Source organism: Heliconius melpomene, chromosome 21 (genome assembly GCF_056956725.1).
Source record: "Heliconius melpomene rosina isolate 202511_hmr_F chromosome 21, ASM5695672v1, whole genome shotgun sequence".
NCBI classification, from domain to species: Eukaryota; Metazoa; Arthropoda; class Insecta; order Lepidoptera; family Nymphalidae; genus Heliconius; species Heliconius melpomene.
The window spans coordinates 14,922,474-14,931,774 of record NC_140409.1 but is presented as its reverse complement, the minus strand read 5'-3'; positions in this window follow the sequence as shown (position 1 = coordinate 14,931,774).

The following is a 9,301-nucleotide window of genomic DNA, read 5'->3' as shown; positions in this document are numbered from 1 at the left end:
GAGTGTCTGCGTCAGTGGTGGTGCCCAAGCCCGTAACCTACCGAGCACCATTCGGTAAGGTGTGCCGTACGGGTCTTGGTCTATCCCCGCGATCAACCGGTCGTGCGACTCGCCTTTCACACGACCGATCTCCTCCTGCAGCTGCGTTCTCGTCTCGACATAGACGCGGTACAGTCGGTCTTCCTCCTCCTGCACCTTCTGTACCCGTCTGCGATAGTGGCTGTACTGGCGTCTCGCCGCAACGCAGGTGTTACGCAGTTGCGCGATCTCCCACGACCACCAGTACACTTGCCGCCGTTGAGGGCGGCGCCCGGAACGGGGCATTGACGCGTCACAGATACGCGTCAGCGCCCCCTGCGCCCAGGATGCGGCGTCTTCTGCAGACGCCAAGCTCTGGGGCAGCCAGGACTCCACTATCGCGGCCTCCTCCAACAACAACCTAACCTAACCTAACCTAACCTAACCTAACCTAACCTAACCTAACCTAACCTAACCTAACCTAACCTAACCTAACCTAACCTAACCTAACCTAACCTAACCTAACCTAACCTAACCTAACCTTTTTTTTTTTTTTTTTTTTTTTTTTTTTTTTTTTTTTTTTTTTTTTTTTTTTTTTTTTTTAACGTGAGGAAATCCTTTTACGGATACCGGCCCGAGTGGGGACTCGAGCGGGTTATGTGGGACTCGCGGACTTGGCAGATGTAGGCCGTCCGCATACCCACTAAAACCTCACGGTGCTCCTCCTCGACCGCCACTGGCCGCAAGACGCGGGGACTGGAATCGTCCACGAATTGCGGCGGCGGGAGCCTGCTAGGCACGTCGCGGAGTCAAGGGTGTGTGGGCACCCTCGACGGCCTGCTCGGAGTAGCGCGCGGGAGCAACCTGCGCGCGCCTACTCGGGCCAGGTTGGTAGGCGGCCAGCTTCCCCAAGCTGACCGCCCTCTGGCACATTAGGGCGGAAGGCGGCGGTCGTGTGCCGCCCTCCGGCGACCCGGTCTCTTACGGCGGATGGCGACTTCGGCAAAAGCCTCCCTCGCCCGTTCCGCCGACTCCTTCTCGAGCACCACTGCCTCGCAGAAGGACGAAACCGCGTCCCACGACGTCTCGCTGCCGGCCATGGCCTTGACCACGGCCGGCAGGGAAAGGTCGTCCCCGATGACGTCGCGCAAAGCGCGACGTTGAGACGCCCAGGCTGTGCACACCTCCAATGTGTGCTGGGCCGTCTCGTCGAGGCAGTCGTCGCAGTGGTGGCAGCGAGCGTCGGGCTCCCTCCCAGCGATCCGACACAGGTAACCCCCGAAGCAACCATGCCCCGTGAGCACCTGTGTGGTGCGGAAGGTTAGGACGCCGTGACGCCGCGCTAACCACTGGCGGAAAACTGGACGAACCGCCTCGATCGTCAACCGGCCGGCAGATGGTGTCGCCAGCCGGGATTCCCACATTCTTACCGCGGTTTCCCGCGCCTCCTCCGTGCGTGCCTGGCTTGCCGGTTCCCCGGACACTAGGCCTCGACGCCGGCAATAGACCGACGCCAGAGACAGAGCATCCAGATCCCACGGCATGACTCCAGCCAGCACGCACGCCACTTCACCGGAGATGGTCCGGTACCCCCGTATCGCCCGGATAGCCATCACCCTCTGCGCACGTCGCAGCAGGGTGATGTTGTGCCGATCCAGGGCGTCCGCCCATACGGGAGCACCGTAGAGCGCCATCGATCTGACCACTCCGGTGTACAGCCGACGGCTAGAGGCGCTCGGCCCATCGACGTTGGGCAAAAGGCGCGCCAATGCCGCCGCTGTCTTCAACAGTTTCGGGGCCAAAGATGTAAAGTGGCCCCGGAAACTCCACCGACCGTCTAGAACAAGTCCGAGGTACTTCATACTCCTCTTGACGTCGATTCGGACGCCACCGACGACGATGTGGGCATCTGCCGGTGGGCCCTTTCGAGGAGCATGGAAGTATAACGCCTCGGACTTGTTCAGGGCAACCTCCAAGCCCAACCTTCTAATTCGGCCGACGACGTCGGCCACTCCGGCCGTCGCGAGCACCGCAGCCTCGCGATAAGTCCTCTGCTGCGCCAAGACCAGCGTGTCATCGGCGTAGCAGAGGACTCCAACTCCTCGTAGGGTGTCGCCTCTCAACACCCAGTCGTACCCGATGTTCCACAGGAGTGGCCCGAGAACCGAGCCCTGCGGAACACCGCACGACACTTCATACGCCTCCCATCCTCCTCCAGGAGCCGGAAACGTCACGGACCTCCCGGACAGGTAAGCCCCGATGACGCGGCGCAGGTATGAAGGCACTCGGTGATAGATGAGTGCCTCCTCAATGCAGGGCCAGGGCAGGGAGTTAAAGGCATTGGCGATGTCTAAAGACACCGCCAAGACTCCATCGCCCAGGGCCACCGCATCCTGCGCATGGGACTTCACCCTCAGTATGGCATCCACCGTCGAGCGCCCCCTGCGGAAGCCATACTGGAGGTCCGAGAGGTCCGGACCTGTCCGCTCCAAGTGACGCTGCAACCTCCTCGTCACAACCCGCTCGAAGAGTTTGGCGATCTCGCTCAAGAGCACAATTGGCCTGTAGGCCGAGGCCGAGTCCGCCGGGCGACCCTCCTTCTTAAGGAGGACTAGCCTGCCTGTCTTCCACCGCTGTGGAATTATGGCTTGAGCCAGACAGGCAGAGAATAGTCCTCTCACTCTGGACCCAAGGATGTTAAGGGCCAGAGTTAACGCCCTCCCGGGAACGCCATCAAGGCCGGGTGCGGTGCTCTTGCCGCGAGATCGGCGAACTGCTTCCTCCAGCTCCTCCTCCTCCACCTGTGGTGCGACGCTGTCCTCCTCCTCTTGCGGTGCAGAGCGGGCCATAGTTGGTGGTGTAAAATTGGCCCGCTGCGGGAACAGTGACGACAGAACCCCTCGGAGAATGTCCGGTCGGAGTGTCTGCGTCAGTGGCGGAGCCCAAGCTCGTAGCTTGCCAAGTACCATACGGTAAGGCGTGCCAAACGGGTCTTGGTCTATTCCCGCGAGCATCTGGTCGTGTGACTCGCCTTTCACACGACCGATCTCCTCCTGCAACCGCGTTCTCGCCTCGACATACAATTGGTACAGTCGGTCTTCCTCCTCCTGCACCTTCTGTACCCGCCTGCGATAGTGGCTGTACTGGCGTCTCGCCGCAACGCAGATGGTACGCAGTTGCGCGATCTCCCACGACCACCAGTACACCTGCCGCCGTTGAGGGCGGCGCCCGGAACGGGGCATTGACGCGTCACAAATACGCGTCAGCGCCCCCTGCGCCCAGGATGCGGCGTCTTCTGCAGACGCCAAGCTCTGGGGCAGCCAGGACTCCACTATCGCGGCCTCCTCCAACAATTGCCTGTCGAGGCGACCCAATTGCCACCGCGGTCCGCACTCTCGCGAGGTTGGACTGGGGGTTGGTTGCACCGCCGAATGTGTGGAGATCTCGTAAGAGATGTAAAGGTGATCCGAGAGAGTCTCCACATCATCCAGCACTCGCCAACCCCGAACACGACTCGCTAGGGCCGGGCTCGCGAACGAAACGTCCACGACGGATCCGCCCAGCCTTCGCACGCACGTGTTTGTCGTCCCCCGGTTGAGTATTGACAAACCGGTGGCAATCACCCACTCGGACAGCGTCACACCACGCACATCCGTCGTTGCGGAGCCCCACACGCTGGACTTCGCGTTAAGATCGCCGGCCACCAACACCTCCGCCGGACGAAATCGCTCTACCATTTCCCCCAATCGTATAAGGAACTCTTCAAACTCCGCCAGAGTTCGATTGGGGGAAAAGTAGGCCCCTACGACAACAAGGTTGCCGACAAGTGCGGCGACGCATCCCGCACCCCTCTCTACTCGTGAGAAAGGCGGAGAGCCCGCGGCGACCTGGGTGATCACAGCCACCACCCCGGTGTTGTCGGCTACCCAGTTGTCTCTGTCGGGAACGCTGTAGGGCTCCGAAACAACCGCCACTTGTATCGACCACTGCGCCAAGCTTTGGACCAATAAGTCTTGGGCTCTGGCGCAGTGGTTGATGTTCGCCTGCAGAACTCGTTCGGCCATTATTGAACGAGCATAGGCTGCTCTTCCGCGGCCCTAGAATGGGCTTCAGGTTGGGCTTGGCTCGACGTCGCCTTCCCTCTCCCGCCTTTGCTGCGCTTCGATTGCGCACAGATTTTCGCGCATGCTGCACTGCCGGCTAAGTGGCCTGCAGGTCTCTGCGCATCCTCGCAAGCCGGGCAGTGCGGTGCATCCGAACACACAGCTTGTTTATGCCCAGGACGCCCACATCTAAAGCATTGCGAGCTCCGGTCCACACCTTCACATTTTGCCGCTACATGCCCCGTTTCGTGGCAGCGGAAACAACGCAGCACCCGCTGCTGCAGCAGCGTCACTTTCGCCGACACGAAACCCACCAATAGGCGACCCCCGCTCACCTTCTTGGCAGCCACTACCGGACAGCGTACCCAGGCTGTGCCAAGACCGGCACGGTCACGCCGAACCTCCCCAACTTTGATGGCACCGACGTCGCAACCACCGACCCTGCTGACAGCTGCCGCCACCTCCTCGGACGTTACGGAGTCGTCCAACCCACTAACCCGGAGCTCTGCGCATTTAGTGGGCCTGGAGACTTGAACTTCACTCTCGTCCAGCACTGCCCGCAACTTTTGCGCAAGAGCATCCGCCTTGTCACCCGAGTTGAGCCCCGGGATTTCGAGTAGCCTCGCGCCAGTTGAGGCTACTCTAAATCTCATATCCGAGATGTCTAGCTCCCCGAGGTCAACCTTGGCCTTCAGCTGGGTGAGCACCTGACTATAGGTCAAGTTGCTCTCAGCCGCGCTGGGTTGAAGCTTTAGAGCTACTACTGCAGACCGTGGCGGTCTAAGTTTCGGAACTTTTGGCGCCTTTGGCGCTTTTGTCCCCGTTCCCCTCTTGGATTGCTGCTGAGCAGCAGCAGCAGTAGCAGGCTTCTTTTTGCCTCCCTTTCTGGCAACCACATTCCACCCTTCTGACAAGTCAGCTGGCGCAGGTGGAATTGGACGTGGCTGCGAGACGTCCTTCACCGGAGCTGCAAGGGTCTTTTTACCCTTGCCCTTTCCCTTGCCCTTCTTCCCTGGCATCTGACCTCTTGTCGAGGCAGGATTGGCGGGAGCTACCAGAGTAGTTGGCGCTGTCACCTCTGGTCTCGCCGATGTTGTGGCGGTCTCTTCCTGCGAACCCTTTGACGACGCTAGCGGGGGACGCATGCTCCTCGCCGGAAGAAGCCGATTCTCTAATCCTTCTATCCGGGCGCTCACCATTGTTCCGATCTCCATCATTAAAGAGCGCTTCAGCTCATCGGAACACCCTGGTTGACTCTTGCCAGGTCCCACTACTTGGCTCCTTTGCGCTTTGAGGTCAGCCCGTAATAGACTGACCTCTTCACGTAGCTCAGACATTTCATTGCGCAGCTTGTTGTTGTGAGCGCGCAACTGAGCTACTTCCTCCGTCGCCGTACGCTGAGCCAATTCATCAACAGCCATTCCTATGGCCCTTGCCGCCTGCTTTAGAGCCTTGGTGAAGGTCCCTTTTAGGTTGCCCGATTTGGTGGCAACCTTTCTTATCACCGCAAGGCTGTCTATCACCTGGTTCTTCAAGTCAGAGGCAAGTATGGCCTCGTCTTGCTCTTTTTCGGACGGCAGAGTCATGTCCGAGAGCCTGGAGCTAGCCCTGGCCAGGGCGGCCGCAGCGCCGTCCGACCCCTCCTGTTCTGACCTCAGCAGCAACTCCTTCCTTTCTGCCTCACCGAGACCTTTCCGTCTCCTCATGGCAACCATTTTTGGCGCCGGTCTATCTGGCTCTCCTTCACCAGAAGACCCCGACTGATCGATCGGCTTCCGAGGCCTCTTCCGCCTGTCCTTCAAGAATTGTGCCCGTGTCCTTGACCTCTCCGACACCATCGACACAAAACTCTCGGTATCAGAGTCTTTGGACTCTGACGCTCCCCACAGCCGTCCATATGACGATCCGGACCCTCGTCTCGACCTGACACTGCCAACGGTCGACATTCCGTCACCGGCGTCCAATCTGGTCAGAACCACTCTTGGCTCCTTCCACACTCCTACGTTCTGGCCATCTCCAACTGACCCCTCCGCAGCGACGCTCGAAACCGACACTCTCCGAGACGCCGCAACAACACCAACAACTTCCTCCGCCTTAAGCTCAACTACTCCGCCCTTCTCAGGCAACATCACATCGCCGCCCCTCTCGGGCCCAACATACTCCACCTCATCGTTTTGGTTTTTTGTTTTTTGAAATTCCATGTTGTTCCCACGAGTGTGGGGGAAAAACGGTCCATCCGAGCAGTGCCCCCTGTACTCGGATAAGCCTATTACGCCAGGGTGTCGGCCGGTACCCTGGCGGGACCAGCAGTAGCGACTGATCTCCCCATCAGCCATGAACCCCTCGCGCTGCTTCGCCGCTTGGGTTGGGGTAATTTTTTATAGAGGTTTTCTTCCTCGCAGCCCGGCCGGTAAAGGCAAGGCCCTCGGTTCCACTCCTGATTACGAGACATGACCGCAACCAAGAGTGAAGTTCCGATATATTCGGCGCTGGCACATCACTGCACCTGCGTGGCGGTAGGGTGAGTACACACCACGCGCGCCCTCCGGTTCCTCACACTGTGTCCTCTGCATGACAGAGGACACGCGGAGAACCACGTCGGATTATTAGCCAGCTAGCAATCATTACCCAAGGACGAATCCTGTGGGCACCAATTACTAGCCGCCCAGGGTGCACCGGCCCGCAACACTGTTCGTCCCCCCCGAATGACAAGCATTCGAGAAAGGGCCAACAGCGAGCGAACACACGAGGAGGTTATCCGACCAAGCACCCCAACCTAACCTAACCTAACCTAACCTAACCTAACCTAACCTAACCCAACCCCCGGATTCCCGGTTGAGCCCTCGTAGCGATCAGACACGAACGCGGCTCCCTAGACTACCAAAACAAGATTTTTCGGACGAAAAAATTCATAACTCGGGATATACTAGTGCGATTATAGTGAAAGTGACACTGAAAGTTGCGCGGAAGTGTACCCTATCCGACGGTGCCAAAAAAGTTATTTTTGGACAAGTGCGAGTGACCAAAATCATTAAAAAACTATTAAAATCTTGTGAAAAAAGACACTTTTTAGTTTTAAAAATTAAATTAAAAATACTATTAGTGAACTCAGTGACATGTCCGACCACATAGGGATGGGCTGGGAAGTATCCCTGTAAACTAAGTGTTTTTTGTGAAAATCCGAGTGCAGGAACTAAAGTTAGCGGGGTTTTTCCCACAAAAACGCTTAAAAAACACGTGGTTTTAAACAAAAGTGCGTGCGGCGCCGTTTTTTAAGCGGTACCCCCCCTTTTTTATTACTCCCCCCTGTGTGCCTGGTGACCCCCCAAGTCCCCACAAAATTTGGGATTTTTTCCCCCGCGCACCCCGGAGATACTGGAGTTTTTCTAAAAACCACGTGGAGACTAACTTCGAAACGGAGAGTCGGAGAGTGACAGCAAGGGTGTCTTTCGACGCGTACGGACTTTCTCTTGACACCCCCGAAAGAAGATCGAAGATCCGAGAACCACAGAGCAAGTTATATAGATATTACTAAATTAAATTTCTAAATTTTACTATTCCAAATTTTGTACATCACTTTTCAAAAAAATTTCAGCGATAACCCCCATTTATTTTTGTATACCTACACAGCAGCACTTCCAAAGAATATACCCTGAAATTTTCAGATTTTTCTAAGTAGTAGTTTTTGAGTTATTAAAAAAGTAACAACTTTGGTCGAAGCGCCAGTTTTTGTTCTATTTATAGAACAAGGTCACAAAAGTGTATCTTCGTTTATAACTTGACTTCCAAAAACCGGATCAACGTAATTTTTGGTGGGGATCATTTTTTAGTGGAGACCTACAAATTGAAAAAAGTTTCATAAAAATCGGTCCATAAATAAAAAAGTTTTTTTCGGAATCCACTTACGTAAACAATAAATTTAAATAAAAGCATATCAACAAACTGTGTCCTGTACACAGAGTATTGAGATAGCTAAGATACATAATTTTATTTTATATTTTAATATATTTGTAAATTTTTTTTTTATTAGTCATAATTTTAGTTTTAATTACACTAGGTATCTAGACATTAAGTATAGTGTAGGAGACGGCCGTGGCTTTTTACACCACGGCATTTATTAATTTTAAGACTAGATATTGAATATCTAAAAATTTTTTAAGTACTGTTTTTGACAATATTGGACAAAGTATACATATATATACATATACTATACACTTTTACAATATACAAACAAAGACACACAAACTGACTGGTTTGGTTGGGTTGGGTTTCAATATCAAATAAATAAATATACTTATAAAATTTCAATTCTAACAAATAAAAGGGATAGTCTGCGGCTCCCTACACCTCAGACTATTTAGACCAGGAACCAGTGGTGGAAATTAAAACTTTTTGGTTTTATTATTTTAATTATTCTCTTCGTCAAAAATATACATATAAATACTTACCAGACTACTTAGACCAGGAACCAGTGGTGGAAATTAAAACTTTTTGGTTTTCTTTATTTTTCTTTATTTTCTTTGTCAACAATATACATATAAATACTTACCAGACATGTCGACGAAGAACAGCTCCAAGTTGACCGGCTCATCAGGACCTGCAAAAAAAGGAGAGATGTTAGAAACAGAAGGAAGGAAGAGGACTGTTCCCAAGGCGGCCCCACCCAGGGAGGTACAACAGGCTCACACCTCAGAGGAGGAACCTGAGAACCTCAGAGTGGTGGCGAACCGTCTTTTCCAGGACGCCAAGCTGCACCTGGAACAGTCAGGAAACATTAAAACCATAATAAAAGAGACAGTGATAGAAAATTTGGGGAGGATGTACGAGATTATTCTCAAACTGAGCGAGGACAGGCTCCAGCTCAGTAACAGACTCCTCCAAATAAAAGCAAGGACAGAAGAAGGGGTAAATAGTAAAGAGGTCATGCAGGAGATTATGGAACAGAAAGCCATGGTCAAAGAGACCATGGAGGAGGTCAAGAACATGAGGAAGGAGATGGGAAAGATAGGAGAGGAAGCAAGGGAACACCGGGAAAGGGAAGGGCCTACCTATGCAGAGAAAGCCGCCATGAAATGTACCCCTATGCCGACCAGGGGTCCAGCCGACCTCCCGATCCACTCTATCGTGGTGTCGTCGACAAACGCCAAGGACAGCAGTGAGGATGTGATAAGCAAGATCCG